Consider the following 20504-nt stretch of genomic DNA (forward strand, 5'->3'; position numbering starts at 1 on the left):
CCTACATACAACAGGCTTGAGAACCTCACACAATAATTTCACAATCAAGAGCCCATAACTTCTGTTTCAGCTACAGTATACCTTTTAGAAAGGCCTTGATTTAAAGGCTTCAAGTGATGGAGAATCACCAGATCCCTGCGTAAATTGTTCCCCTGGGTAATTGCCTTCACTCTTAAAAGATTGTTCCTTATGTTTAGTCTGAATTTGTCTCCCTTCAGCTTCCCACCATTGGATCTTATTGTGCCTTTTTCCCCCCCATCTACTATCAGAAATCTCCTTCCCACGAAGGTACCTGTAGACTGTGATCATGTTACCTCTTAACCTTCTCTTCAGTAAACTAAATAAACTAATCTTCTTTAGTCTCTCACTAAAAGGCATGTTTTCCAGATGTCAAAACATTATTGTACTCTTTTCTGAACCTTTTTTAAATTGTCAACATCCTTTCTGAAGTGTGGACAGCAGAACTGGATATTAATGGTCTCAGTAATGTTATATACAGAGATAATACTACCATCCTGTTCCTACTTGACAGTCCCCTAATTATACATCTAAGAACTTAAATTACTCTCTTAGCTACAGCATCTCACTGCAAGATCATGTTCATCTGGTTATCTACCGTGATCCCAAGTCCTTTTTAGAGTCACTGCTTTCTAGGATACAATCCCCCATTTTTTAAGCATGACCTATGTTCTTTATGTATGACCTTGCATTTAGCCGTGTTAAAATGTATGTCATTCAAATGTGCCGGCCTTACCAAGTTATCCAGATTGGTTTGTGTGACTGACCTCCCCATCATTATTTATCACTCTACTAACTTTCGCGTCATCTGCAAATCTACCAGAAATTATTTTATATTTTCTTCCAGATCCTGATAAAGATATTGAATAGCATTGGGCCAAAAACAGATCACTGCAGAAACTCATTAGCAACCCCTCTCATTTGATGACAATTCCCAAGTTACAATGACTTTTTATGATCTATCACTTAATAAACTTATAATCCATTTAATATGAGGTAAAATAAGTTTGTATGGTGCTAACTTTTAAAATCAGAATGTCAAGTGGGACAAGCCTTACAGAAATGTAAGTGTATTATGTCGACACAATTACCTTTAACTTTGATCTCATCACAAAATTATGTCAAGCGGTGGTGGTGTTTTTTTGACAAATCCTATTTCACATACAGTCATGTTGATTGACATTAATTATGTTCTCATCTTTTAATTCTTTACTGAATGTATCCCTTAGCAGCCTTTTCATTTTGCCCTGGACTGAAATCAGAGTAACTGTTCTATAGTTTCCCAAGTCATCTCATTTACTCTTTTTAAATATTGACACATTTTCTCCCACCCCTAGTCATCTCAGTATTAGAAGATTTATTACAAAATATCATGAATGCTTCAAAGCTAATTCTTTGAATATCCTTGGCTATAAATTAGAAAGGCCCCAACCATTAAGTACCAAAAGAATCTGAGATGCTTTCAGTTTTTCCCACCCCAATCACTATAAATCATGAGTTAAGCCCCAAATATCAGGAGGTTTTTAATTTTTTGTTTTAGTTCTTTCTCTTCTCAAGTCACATATTCATGGTTCTCTCAGCCACCACGAAGGCAAGAAACTTACCAAAAAAAAAAAAAAAAAAAAAGCTGATACCCATGCAACCTTTTAATTCCAGCAATTGAGGCTTAAATTAAAAACAACAAATACACCTCTACCCCGATATAACCTCGGGAGCCAAAAAATCTTACCGCGTTATAGGTGAAACCGCGTTATATCGAAATTGCTTTGATCCGCCGGAGTGCGCAGCCCCGCCACCCTGGAGCACTGCTTTACCATGTTATATCCGAATTCATGTTATATCGGGTTGCATTATATCGGGGTAGAGGTGTATGATAAAAACACAATGCCTTTCACTGTCTGGAATATGCTGGCAGACTTACAGATCATAATGATATTACAGCATAATATTACATTCAATTTGTATACACTTTCAGTTGCAAAGGAAAACATGGCTTTTTAATATTTCTTTTGACAGAGTTCCTTACATAGAGATAAAAATTGAAACCTTTTTGTAGTGTATGTTATTTTATGGCATTACACAATGCACAACTGTTTACATGCATTGCAAAAATATTTCCATTTATTTGCTATATAATACAGCACACATTTTATTACCAACAAGATGTTGGCACAAATCTAAAAGGAAGTGCTGGCAGTGATTTTATTTACCAAGTGCTAATTTATTTCTGCTATCCCTACAGTACATGTAAGGCACTACTCATTTCACAAAATGTTGTTCTCACATTTAAATTTAATAAAGCACTTACCAAAGCCTTAGGCACCATTCAAGTATTGAAAACACAAGGATAAACATGATTATTTTAAGCATAAACATCCACAATAAAAATAAAAATGCAAATCCAACGGGCCAAATTTTTTTGTGCTTAAACTCCAACTGAGTCAAACCCCAACTGAAATTCAGCAGGAGCTTGGATTGATTAAGCACTTCAAAATTTAGTTCAGAGACCTTCAGCCTGGTCCCAGCACAACATATAACACTAAGCCCTGTTGTTAATTGTCACATAAGTGGGCCCTGTTCACTGATAGTGGGGATAAAACCAGGGCCCTCTAGAGCTGAATACATGTGCCTCTACAGCTCAAGGTAAAGAACCAACTTCTGTAATTGGTGATGGCAACAGACACACATCCTGTGGATCAGGTACCAAAGGAGCTGCACAACACATACCAATGGGCTATTCCAAAACTGAGCCACACTACAGAATGCCTATGCAGCTCAGCCTGCAAGCTCAGAATCTAGGAGTATATTATGGCCATAAAATTAAAGTTCATCTTGAGAATTAAAAAGCCACATCAATCAGTTGGTTATTTGGAAAAAGGCAAAAAATCATGCTGTCCAAATAAAATATTGTAAAGAACACAGAAAAGGCCATTTCTCTCTCTCTCTCTCTCTCTCTCCAGCAGGGGCCAAGCTGAGGCAACTTTTGGGAAAATCAGAGACTGACACTCCGACAGACAGAGAAGTCCCTCCTCTTTGACCAATCTAATTACTTTGGGGGTAGAACTAAGTTACAGAAGCTATTTTGGAAGGCAGGCGAGAATGGTAGCATCTGTGATCCTGCGGGAGAGTCACACTTGGGAGAAGAGGTATATTGAACAGGGATGGGCCTGACAGGGGAAGCTATAGCCCTAGACACTAAGAATCCAGGTTGGGATTTGTACCAGAATGTTTCCTCTACACCTAGAACTGACCAGAATTTGGGCTGATAGACACCTCAATCAGGCTCTAATAGTTGGAGTGCCTACAGCATTTGCCTTCAGTGTTTGTGGTGTGGTGGTCATGGCTACAGACTAACCATTTTCTGTCCACCACTGCTCAGGCCTATGTGAGATATGAGGGAATGAGTTTCAATGTATACAGCAAAGCAATTTCCTTTCTGGAAAAACAAACTATTAGAGTACTAGGGGTATTCTTTCCTTTTGGTTATTAAATGGGTATGCCTCCCACCCATCACTGTAAAAACATGAAAATATATTACAAATAGGCATAAATGTACATTTTGCATACAAGTGTGTTTCACTATTCAACTGTTCCTCCTCACTTCGATATCTCATCTTCTTCGTATGGCTCAAAGAGACAGCAATAATTTACAGGAATTCTATATGGATTTGTTATGCTTAGCGTGCAACAGTATATCTTTTACAACTGCTTATGCTCTAAATCTACCATAATTTAGCTGAACTTCAATGCATTAAAGAAAAGGGAATGCAGGTCATGCATTTCTGTGAACAGGAACTATAAGTCATTTCCTTCCATAATTTTCTATACTGGTTTCTGTACAAAAATGAATTGCAGCCCTGTAATTTTATTTCTATTTTGCATGCACATATAGCAAAAACTGGGCTTTCACTAGTGGAATAAGATTACCAGTACTGTCTCTTAGATTGTACCAACTATGATGCAAGCCTAAACTAGTTTGTTTACTGATTGTTTTGCATTTGGAACACGCAAAGGAATCAAAAGCTGATTACTTACAGATAACAGCAAAAATAGAACAAATAAGGCCAGAATAATACATGAAGACTGGAAGTGTGAATATGCTGAGTTCTACAACGTGCACAGGGCAAAATTCATCACTGCACAGGTGCCAGGCTCCAATGCTTGCCAGAACACCCATGAGGACTGTCTGAACTTGTGGGCCCTGATATAATAGCCCCTTATAGACCATTGCAGCAATGAATAGTGAGGCCATATGAATTCTTTTGACCTCTCCCTCTTCTGCCTTCAGATTGCCTCCTGGACTGAGATACAGAAAAGGATGGATGTGGTGCACTCTCTGGACCGAAGACTGAAGACAATCCCCTGGGGACTCATGTGGCTGCTCTGCAACCCTTTTATGCAAGTGTGCAGAGCTACAGAAGAAATGTGAATCAAGCTCATCATCCTAACCAGGTCGTCAGAAATGAAGTTAGTGTCCAACCACTCTGCTGTCACAATTCCTGAGGTGTCTGCCTTAGGCTGTTATATATATTTAATTTCAGCCAAAATGGTTCAGACATGTGAGAATGAGGCTAAGGGAAAAATAGAGGGATTTTTTTAACTATGTTAAAAATTTCTGGTGACCTTTTCTTTGAGAAGCTCTTGCGTCCCCATGTTTTACAGCACGGACTTGAGAGCTTGTGTCAAGGATGTGCCTTTTTCCATACCCATGACAATCCCAAATTTGGCCAAGATACAAGCCTTTGAAAATCTGCAGTTCACACATGCTCAGTAGAGAGTACTTAGATTTTTGTAGATAAATTCCCCAAACATTTTGCCAGAACTGAGTATGCCTCAACCCAGGGCTGAGCATAACTTTCCTTGCAATTGCATCTCTGTGTTGCTCTGGGCCATGCTGGGTCTGGGTCCAGGCAAACAAAATGAATCAGGGAGCTGGTCTGTCCTGTTCCCTCAATAACTTCCTGCTTGACCCAGACATGGTGGAGGAGAATGCAGTGGGGACATGCCTGGGAAATGCCTGATTCAAATGCGGAGAGGACATATGCTGGGGGTGGGCAGTGGATGTAGAATGGGACATGGATGGGGCAGAAATTGGGACTGAAGGCTGGCAGGGGGAGGGAGGAGAAAGAAACTGGGAATGGAAGTGGGGAAGATAGGACTGGGTCTGGGGAGAAAGATAGACTGTCCAGGGAAGCAGACTGGGACTAGGACCTGGGGTGGGGACTGTGAGTCAGAAGGTGTGGGGGAGATGGAGATTGGATTAGGACTCGGGCGGGAGGAATAGGAGACTAGGGCAAACTGGGCAATTAAACTGGGGCTGAGAACCAGTGGCGCTGGGGGAGGGGAAGATGAGGAGCTGGAGCTTGCAGAGGACACTGGGACTGGTTGTACAAAGAGATTAGGGAAAGGAGCTGGGCAGGAAGGAGAGACACTGAGATCAGACTAGTAGACTGGGAAACAGATTTGGATAGAGTCAGTGGGGACAGGTTACATGGGGGTGTTTGTGTGGTTGGAGGCCAGGGTGGGAGAGAAAGACAGATTAGATCAGGAGCTGGGAAGGCAGAGGAGAAGGACTGGCTGGGCAAGGAGGACAAAAAACTTGGGGGTATGATGGAGAGCTGAGAATGGAGAGTGAAACTAGGAGTGGCAAAGGGAGACCGTGACTAGGAGCCCACAGGAATGAGACTAGACTTGCTGTGAAGGAGATTGGGACTGAGATGTGAAGCTTCTGATTTGGAGACTGGGACTAGCACAAGAAGTCAGGGGCAGGGAACAGATAGGATTGGGACAGGGCAGAAGGGGTAAAGCTTTTGGGGAATGGGCAGAAGAGTCTGAGCATCTCACCAGTACTCTACTGTCATCAAGTATCTGTGAAATCTGCTGTCAAACTGTTCTATGCAGATACAGGTAAGAAACCATTTTCAGGCTCTCTGCACAGGTATTACAGTGGAGAATGGTTCGGAAGAGTTATCAGAGGGAAGGGATCAGAAGGAGACCCCATCAACTGGAAAGCATGGGATGCATTGTCCTAGGGATGGGGGTTCCATGACCACCACTCTCCTGAGGAGTAGATGGGTGGTGGTAGTCAGAGACTCCCTCCTAAGGGGGATGGAGTCATCCATGTGCCGTCCAGACCGGGAAACTCGAGAAGTGTGCTGCTTGCCTGGAGCTAGAATTCAGGATGTGACTGAGTGTCTGCCGAGACTGATCAAGCCTTTGGACTGCTACCCCTTCCTACTTCTCCACGTGGGCACCAATGATACTGCCAAGAATGACCTTGAGCACGTCACTGGAGACAACTTGGCTCTGGGAAGAAGGATAAAGGAGTTTGAGGTGCAAGTTGTGTTCTTGTCCATCCTCCCTGTTGAAGGAAAAGGCCCAGCTAGGGACCATCGAATTGTGGAGGTAAATGCGTGGTTACGCAGGTGGTGTTGGAGAGAGGGCTTTGGATTCTTCGACCAGCAATGTTTACTTTGACACGAGCAGTGATCAAATCATGCATGACAGTTGAAAAGTGTAAAAAACAATATTTATTTACATGAAGCTTTTTGGTCCTATTTAAAGGTGCTTCATACGCATTGACTAATAAATCTGCATAACATCTTGCAAATTCCACTATCCCCATTTCATAGAGGAGGAAACTGACACAGGTAGATTAAGTAGTGACTATGTCTAGGGTCATTGAGGGAGTTAATTTAAAAGGTGGGATTAGAATTTAAGAATTCTTGGCTCCCAATCCTGTGGTTACACTGTAGAAATATTGGTTTTGGATATAAGGGGGGGGGGAGGTAAAGGGCTGGTTTTTTTGTTTTTCTTGGAGAGTGGGAAATAGAGTAACTATCAGCTTTAATCTTTTCCAGTTCAACCAATCTTTATTTTGAGTTCAGCAGTGTTAAAGGACACAAAGTATAGATTTTGTGGAAATGGACTGAATGATTGGAGAAATAATAAACTCTCAAAAATGGAATTCTGGAAGTATCTTGCGGGAGCTTTAACATGAAAAGGTAGAATTACAAATCACTTCTTCAGAGGAAAAATGCACATATGAATGGAGAAGCCGTTTCACCAATTTTCTCCAGGTAATTTAATTTCTATCAATTGAGCTATCTCTCATGCCCAACCTTTTCTGAACCAGAAGAAATAGAAGCAAAATTTATGCACAAGAGTTTACATAACATTGGATTTAAATCCAAGTGGGAATTAACTTTCTTATCAGGCAGCCTTAATTTCCACATACCCCCGTGGGCAGACATTTAAATATGAAATTTAATTCTTCAAGTGATTTTCTACCTTTATTCTTTTCAGAGCTCTAGTATTTTCATGAGCCAGAAAGTGGCCCAGCCCACGTACCCACGCAGGTGCACAAGAGGGAGGAAGAACCTCACACATACATCTCTGTGCAGGCTCCCCATCCCTGGATCCAGACATGAATGGTCAGGCAGGTGTTGTATGTCTACCATTGGTCCATTGATAATATTCCTTTGTCAATAACTTCCTGTTGGATAATATTTGTTAAATATTCTCTATCTATTTCAAAACTTGCTACATTTAAATATCCTAAGGCTGCTCACGAACAGCAATGAAAGGCAACTCTTAGTAAATACAGGTGCCAGCTCTGGATATGGGCAGGAAAAGCTCTCCTAGACAAGAGGTAGAAAAGAAAATACTAGTTTCCATACAGAAATCTGTATGGGCAAAATTCTGGCCCCACTGAAGTCAATGGGAGTTTTGCTATTGTCTTCAACAGAGCAAGGATTTTGCCCTATACTTTAAAATAAGTCCAGTGCTTTTAAGCAACACCCTTGCTGCTTTCAAAGAGTATGTTTGTTTCCATGATACTGTCAACAGATGATCTACTTATTGGACATTTTTGTCCACAACCAAAGAGAAGGAGACCAAGAAAATGAGGAAAGGAGAATAAAGAGGTGTGAAGAAGAGTTAAATACACTACTGGAAAGAAGTAGGCACCAGAAAAAAAAGATCTGTGGAGAAAGTTTTCTTAGTGAAGACTGAATATGGGAAAGCTAAGGGCAAGTCATCTCTGGCCGCTCTGCAAGGAGCAAGAAACTCATAACTTATGGCCTTTCCTACAAATCATACTGTCGGAATAGCATCTTCCAAAAAAGAGCAAATTGGGACACTACTCTCCAAATCTCTGGGTATCCTGAGACCAGCAGAGAAATCCCACAGATCTCAAAGCATCTGTTAAGAACTAGACTCTCCAAGCTACATCCTTGGCCCCTATCTCCAGGGGCAGCAAAGATGGGGTGGGAGGTGCTGCAGTTCAGGTTGAATTCCCCCACCCTCAGATACATTCATAATTTTTTCATCCAGCTTCATGACAAAAATGTAGAGAAGATCTGGTCACAAGATGTGGTATTAATATTTACTGTTATGAGGAAAAATGCTTGCAGTGTTGTTTTCTACAGTGTACTGGGGGGTTGACTGAACTTGTTTCATTAAGTTTAGATTGTGCTTGAGTTCTTCGCACTTTGGGGAACAGTGATTATATCTGGCTGCCCTTCGGTTGAGAATTCCTTATTTGTAGCCTGTTCTTTACTTGAGATCAGTAGCACGCATCTGATTTACCATCTGATTGTGACTTTATACATGTGTTTCTCCCATGCCGTATACTGAATTACTATGTACTTCTGGTATGCTCAACTATATTGCTTCTAGTCCATGATTTTGAGTCTGGAAAGTCTTCTTCTAGAAACTAGGGGGTTTTCTTGTGTCAGCCTGAAATAATTTAAGGCATTCTCCTGCTATGATTAACATGTCCTAAGCTTGGGTGTGCCAGTCTGTACATAACACCACCTCTTCCTGAGTGAAGTTGTGCATGTATGTCCTACCTGGAAGTTCCCATTTGACTTCTGTCAAGAAGTAGCTTGGTGAGCATTCAAGTGGTTGTGTAAATCTGGCGTGTCCATCACAAAAGATCTGGTTCATACCTATTCATACTGACCAATCTGCTCCACTTCAAAATAGAATGAACTGTTCCACTTAAACATTTTTTCTCATTACAATTTGGAAAAAGAGAGGGTACAATTTTCAACATGTTTAAGTCGCTTAGAAAGTAAATGGATCTTAGATGCTTTTGAAAATAGGACTTTTGGCACTTCTGAATATTTTACCTTGGGCACCTTAGGAATCAGCATGAAAAGCAGACCGTTCCTAAAAAGTAATATGCACCTTGCCTGCAAAACCATCTGCAATATGTCCAAATCTTGTTATACAATCCTCCAATACTGTGTCATCAACTCCTCAACAACTTATCTTCTTTTACCCTTAGTGGAATGAGAGCAGGTTCCTTCACGTGGTTGCTCTCAATTACAGCCATGTCCCTATTAATTTATACTTTATTATTATTTGTTATTAAATAATGTGTAAACAGAACAGTTCAGTCAGATTAGAAGTGAAGCAGTTTAATCATCAGTATGACTAGGCAAAAAGTAGAGCAATACAACAGTGAAGGACAAATACATACAGACACATATAGCCAATGTTCAGACTCTATTAAAAATATGAAACAGATAACTCTGTTATCTATGCTCTGTGGGAACATAGCTGTAGTTGACAGCAGTGATGTGGAAGAACAGGCTGCTCAATGCACTAAAGAAAAAATGAAGAGAAAAGTTGTTAGGGAATTAGCAACATATTATAATAGAGGGGACTCTATTGCAACATTCAAATGTACAGTAGGATGTTTTCTAGAAAGAGGCCAGAGAATAAGAATGTAGCCAATTTGCCAGAAGCAAAAAAGGAGGTGCAAAAAACAAAAGAAATAAGGTTACTGGGGTACCAGACAGGAGCCTGCTGTGCTCATTCAAGTTGGGACAAATGACACTGGAAATGAAAGGTCAGAGTATTTGAAGCTCAGGCTTCGTGAATTACCAATTAGACTGAAAAGTATAAAATGCACAGTGATCTTTTTCTGGCATATTACAAATTATCATAATAAATTATCCTATGGACCTGCCAAGACAGAATTCACACAGAAATAGAATGCTATATCAATGGGATGAAAAAAGCATGCCAACATAATAATAATTGGAAAACTCTGGGAATATTTGAGACAGTAAACACAAATAGAAAATGTATCATAGATACTAACAGTTACGGAACGGTAGGTGCCTGTGTCTGATTTAGAAAAAATGACTGTGAGGATAATTAGAAAAACTTGATCAAGTGGACATAATATTATTATATATTAAATAGAATGGATCAGTGGCTAGGTCTTCCAAAAGGCTACTGCTGGAGAGATGCCAAAGAAGCTTAAACAATTGAGGATGATTAATTGAAATTACTTTAAGTAAAGAGAAATGATTCTGGCATAAAACAGGAGTGGTTAATCTACAGGGTAAATAAATGTATACCAAGAAATAAAAATGCAGTTTGAACAGATGGCCTTCAAATGGAAGCTAAACAGATAAATCAGGAAGAAGCAAAATTAAAAACTGTATGATGCTTGCAAACGATTGCAAACAAGGGTGAGAAAATAAAAAAAAAATACTGAAACAGACAAAATGCAATATTGAAAGTATAGAGAAAGCATACCTACAAGTGAAGAGAACTCCAACTGTGCATTTCTAGTACTACAAATGCAAAGGAGTAGTTAAAATAGAAGCTAAAATGTCAAAACAATAAAAAATAAAATAAAATTCATAATAGAAATGTGTGGGTATTTTACCAGACCCTAATGTCTACAGGAATTACAAGTAAAAGTGGCAACCACAACTTACCTACATAGTATGTGACTACTTGACTGTCATCCTTGGAAATATCAACTTCCAAATGCATTGAAATACAGTACTGTGATAAACGTGGCATTGTCCTCTAGAATGGTTGAAATTTTGATCATGTAACAGTCTAGATCCAATCCAATTTTATACTGGATTAAGTCTGAATTTTAAATAACCTTCAGATCCAGTCACTCGACAAATCAAATCCAGTTTTTGTACATTGTTTAGACTCCTCGGAGTAAAATATATTATGTATAAGGCCCTACTTCATTCACAACATTGTGAAAATTGCAGACCCCGCAATATTAGGTTTCCACTGCAATTCTTATTTTAATTAGCTTACTTTTCACTGTCCATAATTTTTCACACATTTTGAGTATGCACTAACATTCAGTGCCTGTAAAATGTGAAAAGATAAAGTGACTAAACTTGATTTCTACAGCAGTTGTGTTAAGACTTTTAGTCGTCTGAATTTTATAGTGTACTGGTCACTTTTAAAAAAAATGAATATAGCTGTAGCAAAATGTCTGGCTACCAAAAAAAATTAGCAGGTATAACATAATACTTGAGTGTTTATATCATTCCAGTAAAGTTTTCTTAAACAAATAGGTCTACTCTGGCTGTTCCAAATTACCACTATTAATAAAGGTCCATTCTTACTTTTCCACGATTTTCCATGTCTTGTTCGCAACTCAGTTGCAAGTACATGAAGATCATCCCGTGATTCAAGTAGGGACTTAATTATGTATTGAATGGAAACTAAGTTCAGTTGTTGAGACATAAGTCTTATCTGGACCATCTCATGTTCACTATCTACAGGGGGCTAATGAATCACTTTCATACCTGTGTGCCCCCTTGCCCTCCCTTCATGAATATCAGATTGTTGGTTATCTTAGATTCAAAGGGACTCTTCTCCATTCTTTTTATTCTTGATTTGTGATTTAGAAAGATCAATGGCTTCAGCACCACTGATCATGCTCTTCTCTGCTATTTTCTCTCCTCTCTTGACTTCTGTGACACTGTGTTCACCTGGGGTCTCTGTCTATCTTGGCAAACACTGTTTCAGTATGTCTTGACTGCAGAACATCTTGTGTGCCCCTCTCTTTATATATGCTGGTGGTGACCTCATTACTCCTATAGTTTTTTTTTTTTTTTTTTTGACCAGTATGCAGATGATTCCCAAATTACTCCCTATCTTCCCCCTCTGTCCAGTCTTGCACCTCCAAATGCTTTTCAATTTGTTCTGTCACCATGCTGAACTCAGTCTCTCAAAGCCTGAGCTTTTTATCTCCCCATATCCAATCTCTCACATGTGCTACATTTTTATCACTAAAATCCATCCTTTCCTCACTTCTGCTACACCTTGAATAAAGCTCTCACCTGGGTTACCCTAAATTTCCCCCTTTCAGCCTCCAAAAATGCAGCTGCTAAAGGAATCTTCCTTTTTAATTGACCTTATCACATTACTGCCTCAACACGCACACACACACACACACACACACACACACACACACACACACACATTCCTCCTCGAATCTTGTTCCTGTTCCTCATCCCATATCAAATTCAAGGTCCAGCTGATTTATATCAAGAAGCCTTCCCTTCATCATCTCCTAACCAATAATATCCACACACACATCCTTACCTGTTTTTTCTTGTCTTTTCCCATCTTTCTCTTTCTTAAATTGTAAGCTCTTTGGGTCAAGGAAGTGCTTTGTAGTGGCAAGATATAATAAGTAAATGGTAAATAATATTACTTAGCAGCGATGTGCTGCTTTTCATCAAGGGATCTCAAGGCTCTTTACAAAACGTGGGTAGGTATTATTTTTTTCTCATTTACATGGGGAAACTGAATATAAATGATGTTTAGTAGCGGTAATTGTGATCAAACATGTCAGGGAAAGCTTATGATTCGATTACGTACTGACTCCCACCACCTAAAGTGGAAAGAAAGAAATGAGCTAAGGCTGATCTAGGAAACAAAAAGATTGAATAGTTTAATCATTCATAGTCTCGAACACAATTGACCCTATCATGTGAAACCACTTAAAAGAATATAGTATATGCATAATGAAATCTAATTGAATGAACAATGCAGAGTTTTAGCAAGAGAAGCTTTTCTTAAACAATCTCAGACTATCTGGGAATTTAAAGATAAGAATGATACTGGGAACATGTGTGCTGCAATCTACTCTATTTTTTACATTTTTTAATTTATAAGGAATCTGAGGGTTTTTCAAAGTACAGTTTCCCATGATAGGCACCTGACTACATTAAGAGATATAAAGATATCATACATAGGATATAGAGACGAATAAAGAAAAGAAATAGTTAGGAAAAGGAAAAAACAGGTGTGAAAGAAGCTAGGTCCAGCTGGGACAGTAAGGGTCAGTGCTCAGATGTCTCTTATTATCCTTTAATGAGAAAGAGAGAGGAACTGAATATTTAACTGATAGCAAGAAATTGTGATAAGCACTGAATGAAGATGGTAGCAAGTGAAATACAACAGGATTGGGAATGACTGAGTAACTGGCTGGTGTATATAGCAAATGAAATGTAATGGGGAAACAGTTGGAAAATTAAAAGTGAGTCAGTCTTATTATTGACCACCATGGGAAAGACATGCACTGCAATGTTTTCCTCTCAGTTCTAAATAACATAGTACTCACTAGACCATAAAAATAATAAGCACATTCATTTGAAGAACATACACCTCATACATACAGACAACCTTCCTCCCTGGAATAAGACCAGTTAAGTCAACACAATTACACCTGGGATGACTTTGGTGCACTGAGTCTAGATGAAAGACACCAAACTCTGTTTCTAAAATATATCTGTATGTAAGTACAGGGTTCAGATGAAAATTTTTTGTTCCTTCTGAGGCATATTTGTAATTATTACCGAGTTCATTGTTCAAGTGAGAATAGTGAATGCAAAGGTGGCTCATGTCAGAAATGACCTTTCGCAACTGCATAAGTGGCAACTGGCAGCTGCCCTGGTATTGTAAGGTTACAGCACTGTTTGCTTTCTACAATTAGAAGCTGTATATAGCTAACCTCACTTTTGAAGTATGAGCCATGATTGACATTACAGGTATTGCCAACCCCACAGGTCAAAAAAACCAAACCATGAGTCAGATCCTCCAAATCAAGAGATTTAAAAAAAAACCCCAACACTTAGTTTGTGGTTTTTAACTGCCCCAGCCCATCCCGTGTGTGTGTGCGAGAGAGAGTGAGAGAGAATTAGTATTGTTCATTCTCCCAAATGTATTGGGAAATGTGATTTTGGCCCCCACTTCAGGAGCTCTCACTCCAACATCTGCCTGTATCCAGCCCAGCAATTCATTCTGCCTCCTCAACTTCCAAATCAATCCCATCTCCCCCGGTCCCTGCATCAGTTCTGGCCCTACAACTGATTTCCCATCCCACCCCGCATCAGTTTTGCCTGTCCCATTGCCCCACATCTGCCCCCCCCCATTATTTTGCCCTCTCCAGTCTCCTCCCACCCCCAGATCAATTCTGTCCCCACATCACTTCAGCCACCCCAATCCCAGCTCTGCTCCTCCTGGGGTTCTTCACACACCTCTCCAAGGCCTAGGGAGATTGAAACAGTTTCCCCTTCTCCCTCTTTCAAGCAGCTCCCTCTCAGGCCAGTGCAGCAAAGAAGGAGGGAGGATCAGAGGAGCCCTCCCATTGCTCACCAGAGGGAAAAGGGGAAGCAGGGAGCAGAGCTGCACTGAGCTGCTGGGCTCTTTCTGCTCCTTCCTTCCCTCTCCCCTTCTGTGAGAATCACATTGGGCTGCTGAAGCGAGGGGAGAAAGAGCGTAGCCTGTTTCCTGCAGCAGCTGTGATTGGCTGCTCTACCCCCAGGAGGCTGGCAAGTGGGGCAGGTGGGTCAAAGGGGATTTCCCCCAGGCAGGACTGAAGCTTCGCATGTCATTGCCAGATGGGCTCTACCCCTGTCAAAATCACATCATGTGCAAAAATATCACAAGAGTTGCAAACACTGTCCTAGCTCCATAGTCTTGAGTTTTCTCAATAAATATTTGGGCGTGCAAGGAGGTTAATCACATACAAGTGGATATATTCTTGTTTTAGGATGATGATCAAGTGCCACAGGAACATCTTCCCTTCATATGGAATCCGTTTCAACACGATTTTGAAAATCTGAGGCAAACTGGGTGAATATCTATGCTACAGATAAATATTACTTATATCAATTACATACTATTTTATCCAGTTTGCACGCCTATCGTTTTTTTAAAAATTGCTTCTAATTTTCTTTGTTTTATTTTAACAATCATTTGCTGGATTTCATAGAAAATTGATTTTAATAAAAAGGATCAGTTTTTATCTTTGTTCTACTAGTGGCCATGTTTTCCTGCATAAGAGTTTTCTGCAATTTATACATTAAAGGAAAGAAAAGCCTTAAAATGCAAAGACTTTTTTAATTGTATTCTGCATAGTACTGCAAAATTAAGTGTTCCATGACTGCAGGATTTTTTAAAATTAGATTTTAAAGGCAAAATTTTAAGATACTGTCAACTAAATTGCAACAATAGAACTGCTCTGTGTTTATGGATGCAAATAAGTGCGTGTGAACAAATCAGGTACCCGAATAAAGTCAATACTACTTTGATCACACAAATGTCAGTTTGCACAAATAAATGAAGGGTCTAATTTCTCTAAACAAGCATGTTTATTTTGCAGGTGCAAATAAGGTTCCAATGACAGAAACTTTGACCTAACTTCATTTTTTTTAAAGACTATCAAAGTGCTAAAAAGATGGATTCAGATATTATTTTACAGTGCCTAAAATGGTGTTAGACTTTACAGTAGATGAGACATTCCCTCCCCAGGAGAGCATATATCCTGATTTCAGCTATGCTGTGATTTAGGAGCTAAGACAGGAAGGATAGGATTGATATCAATTACAGTATGCAGTTTCTGAGTGCAAGCATGGTGATATAAGGATTTTTTTGTTTACATAAATAGAGATAAATGTCAAAGTGTGTGTATCATTACTGGCTAATTTCTTGCAGCCGTCAGGGTACAAATGAGTGTTTATGAAAGTTTATCTGAGGAGAGGGTAGTGATGAATAGAGATAATCAGAACTTATGAAAATGTTTGAAAGGTTTGGGTTTTGTTTTAATGCAGAATTAAAACAAATTTCAAATCTTCAAAAGTTGTGGTGAAACAGAATTTCCGTCCCACAATCAGTACCAATGACTAAGGCTGGTTGAAAATTTTCTGATAAAACTTTCCTTTGATGGAAAATTAGGATTTGAAAAAAAAATTATGGGAAGTGTCCGCTTTCCTCAATTGTTTAAAAATGTTCATCCGGAAACAAAAACAAAAAAAACCTACAATTTTTTCATGTTTTGTCTGAAAATTGTTAAGTTTTCATGTTTTTTATTTTTCCACAAGAAGTTGAAAGTTTCTGTTGAAAATGTCACTGACTTTTACTGACATTTTCCACGGGAGGAGGGGGAGGGCACAAGACAAACAAAACCACTCATTTTCCAACCCGCTATAGCGGTGATCTTTTGAATCAATTCAGGATAGGTGCACCATGTGGAAAAAACATGTATAGTTATGGAGGATATGGACAAATGGGACTATCAAGACTGAAAGTGAATGTAATGTGATAAGAGACAAGAGTCTCTTAGATAAGTAGGGAGTGGCAAAAAAACCCTGATTTTTAGCGATGTGGAACAAGTAGCAAGATTTAAACACAGTCCATACATGAAGGAAGAGGGCAAAGAAGACAGGAAGATGTCTAAGATTACTCCTATGTTATGGATATGAGTGATAGGGAAATGTTGGTTTTGTCATCAGAGGTAGGAAATGGAGGAATGGAGAATGTAGATGAAAGCTAATGAGCTATGTTTTGGTCATATTAAGCTGAAGCTGACAATGAGACAGCCAAAAAAATTTGGAGATGGGAGTTTACATAGAGAAAGACAAGTCAAGAGAAGAACAGTAGATTTGTTAGTAGAGATGGATTTTAAAATCTCTTTTACATCATGGTTTATGGAATATTTAGATAAGTTTAATGTATTGAAGTCAGCAGGACCTGATGAAATTCATCCTAGGATATTTAAGGATCTGGTTGCAGCAACGTTGAAACCATTAGTGAGTATCTTTAAGAACTCATGGAGTACAGACAAGATCCCAGAGGACTGGAAAAGGGCAATCATAGTATCTTATCTTTACAAAGGGGAACAAAGACGACCCAGGTCAGCCTAATACTGGAAAGATACTGGGACATATTATTAAGAAATCAATGTGGAAGCATCTAGAAGATAACAGAGCAATAAGTAATAGCCAACATGGATTTGTCAAGAGCAAATCATGTCAAAGCAACCTAATTTCTTTCTTTAACAGGGATACTGGATGGGGGAAATCTGAAGACATGATATGTCTTGATTTTAGTAAGATTTTAGACATAGTACCACACGACATTCTCATAAGCAAACTAGAGAAACGTAGTCTAGATTAAATTACTATAAAGTGGGTGCAAAACTGGTTGAAAGACCATACTCAAAAAGTAGTTAGCAGTAGTTTGCTGTGAAGTTGGGGGAGTGATATATTGATTAAATGCACCCTTGTATTCACACCGTACACGCTATTGTAATAATTTTTGTACAAAATATGCCTTGTGAGGTGACATTTGAAAACTAATAACTCACTGGTCAATAATATCATGATGAAATGTATGTAGCAACATTCTGTGTAAAGTTATGAATATAAGCTGAAGTTATGACTGAAATGTGGTTTCCTGTCAAATCTGGGGAGGGGATACCTGCAGCAAGGGAGATTTAGATTAGATATTTGGGGAAATAAAACAACGGACAACGCGGGCAGAGGGATGTGCTGGCCGCCGCTTCCTGCAGCCCCCATTGGCCTGGAGCAGCGAACCGTGGCCTGTGGGAGCCACAATCATCCGAACCTGTGGATGCGGCAGGAAAACAAACTGGCCCGGCCTGCCAGGGTGCTTACCCTGGCGGGCTGCGGGCCAAAGGTTGCTGATCTCTGATGTACAGTATGATGGTGGTGTTATGTTGGTTAATCATTTTATTTTATTTTCTGTTCAAATCAAGTTAGAATTATGTTTTTGTTTCCACATATTCCCCTGCATTATGTTGCAGTGTTTGGGTAGATGCTGTCTTTGCAGGAGGGTACATTTATGGGCTGTCTGGGCTAGGACGGTAGATGTGTATTTCCCAGAATTATGGTATTCATATGTATCTGAGACTAAAAGACTCACCATTGAGACTGTTTGGAGTCTTTCCTAGCCCTAGCACTTTCCACAGGAGTAGAGCATAGGCTGGCGCAAGCTACATGTCTTGGCCTGGATGGTGCATGTTGCTGGGTAGCCATTTTGATCTCTGGGTCTACCAGCCAAGACAAAGATTGGCTTGTGCTCAGGCTAAGCAGCCTCAGCCACTCTGTAGTGCAAAGATTACCCTCACTTGTTTCCTTCATTTGTTTACATACTTGTTTATTTAATGAAGTTACGGTCTATGTCCTATAAATTATCCCTAGCCTGTGAGGTGCCTTCGCCGAGGGGATTCTCAGAATGTCTGGAAATCACTCAGCACATTATGGGTGTCACTCTAAACATGTGGTGCATCATGGGAGTTGCAGTTTGGGTGCCTGTCACTGGGTGACACTGGCCCTTTATGAGGGAGCATGGCCAGTGCACCTGTGACTCATCATCTGCCTCCTAACTGTGTGTGAAAGAGGGCACCCAGACCTTAGAGGGGAGAGAGATCTGGTAAATCAGAGCTGCCTGACTCAGTCAGGAAAAGGGCAGGTGAGAGGTGCCAGAGATCAGGGGGACTGTGGAAGGTCCCTGAAGAAATGTGTAAGTGGTTCCTGGGGTAAGGCTGAAGCAGCTAGACCTCCCCAAGCCAGAGAACCAGAGCAAGAAGGGCTGCAGAGGGCTGAAGGTGAGGGACAACCAGACGGAGTTGCCTGCAGATTTCTAAGCTGTAGTGTGAAGCTGAGAGCTGGAGAGGACTGATGCAACAGACAGGTTTACCCCCTTATATCTCCATGCTGGAGAGCTGGAGCAAGAGGGCTGGAAAGGACTGAGGGGCTCCCCTGCTGAACTCCCAGCAGAGAGGCTATGGGAGTCTCTGCTGGGACAAGCCGGATTGCACTCCAGTTGGAAGGGGTGGGGTTGCTGTTCTGTTAAAAGGACAAGAGATGACTGACAAAGAGCCCAGGCATGGTGGAAGATGCCAGAGTGTAGCATGTGGGACGTTAAGGGACTAGATGTTGTGTGATTTTAACGGGTAATAAATTGTCTATTTGGGGACTTTTGTTATAGACTATTTAGACTATGTTGTAATAAACCGTCCCCGACGAGAGATATTATTGCGATAAGAAAGCTTAAGTTAGAGTTATTGGGGATTCTGTTTGAGGGAAAACTAACACAGGTGCACCTGTTGTGCCACGGCCTCCTGCAGGAGACTGGCACATGACAGTGCCTCATACCCCTGTTCTCCTCTATGTGTCAGGTTTCCCAGTTGCATTATATCTTCCATAAGGCATATGGTGATTCAGCAACTGAGGAAACTGTGATGGTAAGGGGCAGGGTTCAGCAGCCCGGAGGTTCATTTCTAGTTCATGTCTTATGTTCCTAAAAGCTCAGGCTTCAGGGTTTCAGCCAGCTACCTGCACGCTCAGATTTTATTTTCACCCAATATATTCTGGGAAGGTTTTAATTTTTATTTTTTTTAATCTCCTTCTTCTGAAGCATCAGGGATGGCCACGGCTAGAGATGGAACACTGCACAGGGAGGGCCAGTGCTCTGAGGTGGCACCGAGCATTCTTTCTCTCAGGTGCTTGGCTGTCTAGTTCTTACTCACATGTTCAGGGTCTAACTGATCATTTTAAGAGGGATTGCGAAGGAATATTCTCTCAGGTCAGATTGGCTAAGGCCTTGGGAGCTTTTTATCTTCCTCTGCAGCATGTGGGTGCAGCATATGCCAGGATTATCTGGGTATTTCTCACTTAATCATTTCCCTGCCGTTGTGGGCTCTTGGGCACCAGAGCACCTCGGTCCCTCCAATTCTCTGCCTGTAATACTTTGATCTAATTTCAACTGTTGGGTTTAGTGTGCAGGTTCTGGGTGGTATTGGTGGCCTACCGGATATACAGAAGGTCTGTATATACAGGATGATCTGGTAGTCCCTTCTGGCCTTAAGCTCTGTAACTCTGAGATCAAAAAGTCAAAATTTTCCATGGGGGAAGGGGGGATATTGTTCCAACCAGTGAATGAGCTTGAGGCCGCATGGGTAAAAACAGTTATTGAGTTTGTGATATATCATCTGAAGGGAGTGACTGGAGCAGCCCCAGCTCTAACCTTTTCATTTCAGTGCCAGGATTTCTTCAGACGTGTCTTAGGACATGTCTACACTGCCCTGTAGTTTGGACTATGGGAGTGTGAATAGCAGTGCGCACTGAAATGCTGCACTGTTCCTCCCCTGTGTGGATGCTGCAGGCACAAGATAAAAGGTTCCTACTTTGCATTAACATAGTTCTCTTCAAAACAGGATTACATTATAACTTAAGAGAAGGGTGTTAACGTAATACTTATAGTAAATCTGAATATCTTGGCATATGTTCTCACTGGCTTGTGAAATTTTTGGGCAAACAGAGGCAGGATAGGCTCAAGTCGGTCAAAAACTGCTTCAGAAGATCCATGCATTTTTCTGTGTCAGCCTGAAA

General features: G+C 40.4%; 1 protein-coding gene across 2 annotated transcripts in view; it reads right to left on the reverse strand.

Annotated features, from left to right (window-relative positions):
• Positions 1 to 20504, reverse strand: part of GRIK2 (glutamate ionotropic receptor kainate type subunit 2) — a 568360-nt gene that overhangs the window by 211896 nt on the left and 335960 nt on the right. The gene's annotated exons all lie outside the window — the stretch shown is intronic.

Source organism: Terrapene carolina, unplaced genomic scaffold (assembly GCF_002925995.2).
Source record: "Terrapene carolina triunguis isolate 2854851 unplaced genomic scaffold, T_m_triunguis-2.0 Scaffold42, whole genome shotgun sequence".
Classification (NCBI taxonomy): domain Eukaryota; kingdom Metazoa; phylum Chordata; order Testudines; family Emydidae; genus Terrapene; species Terrapene triunguis.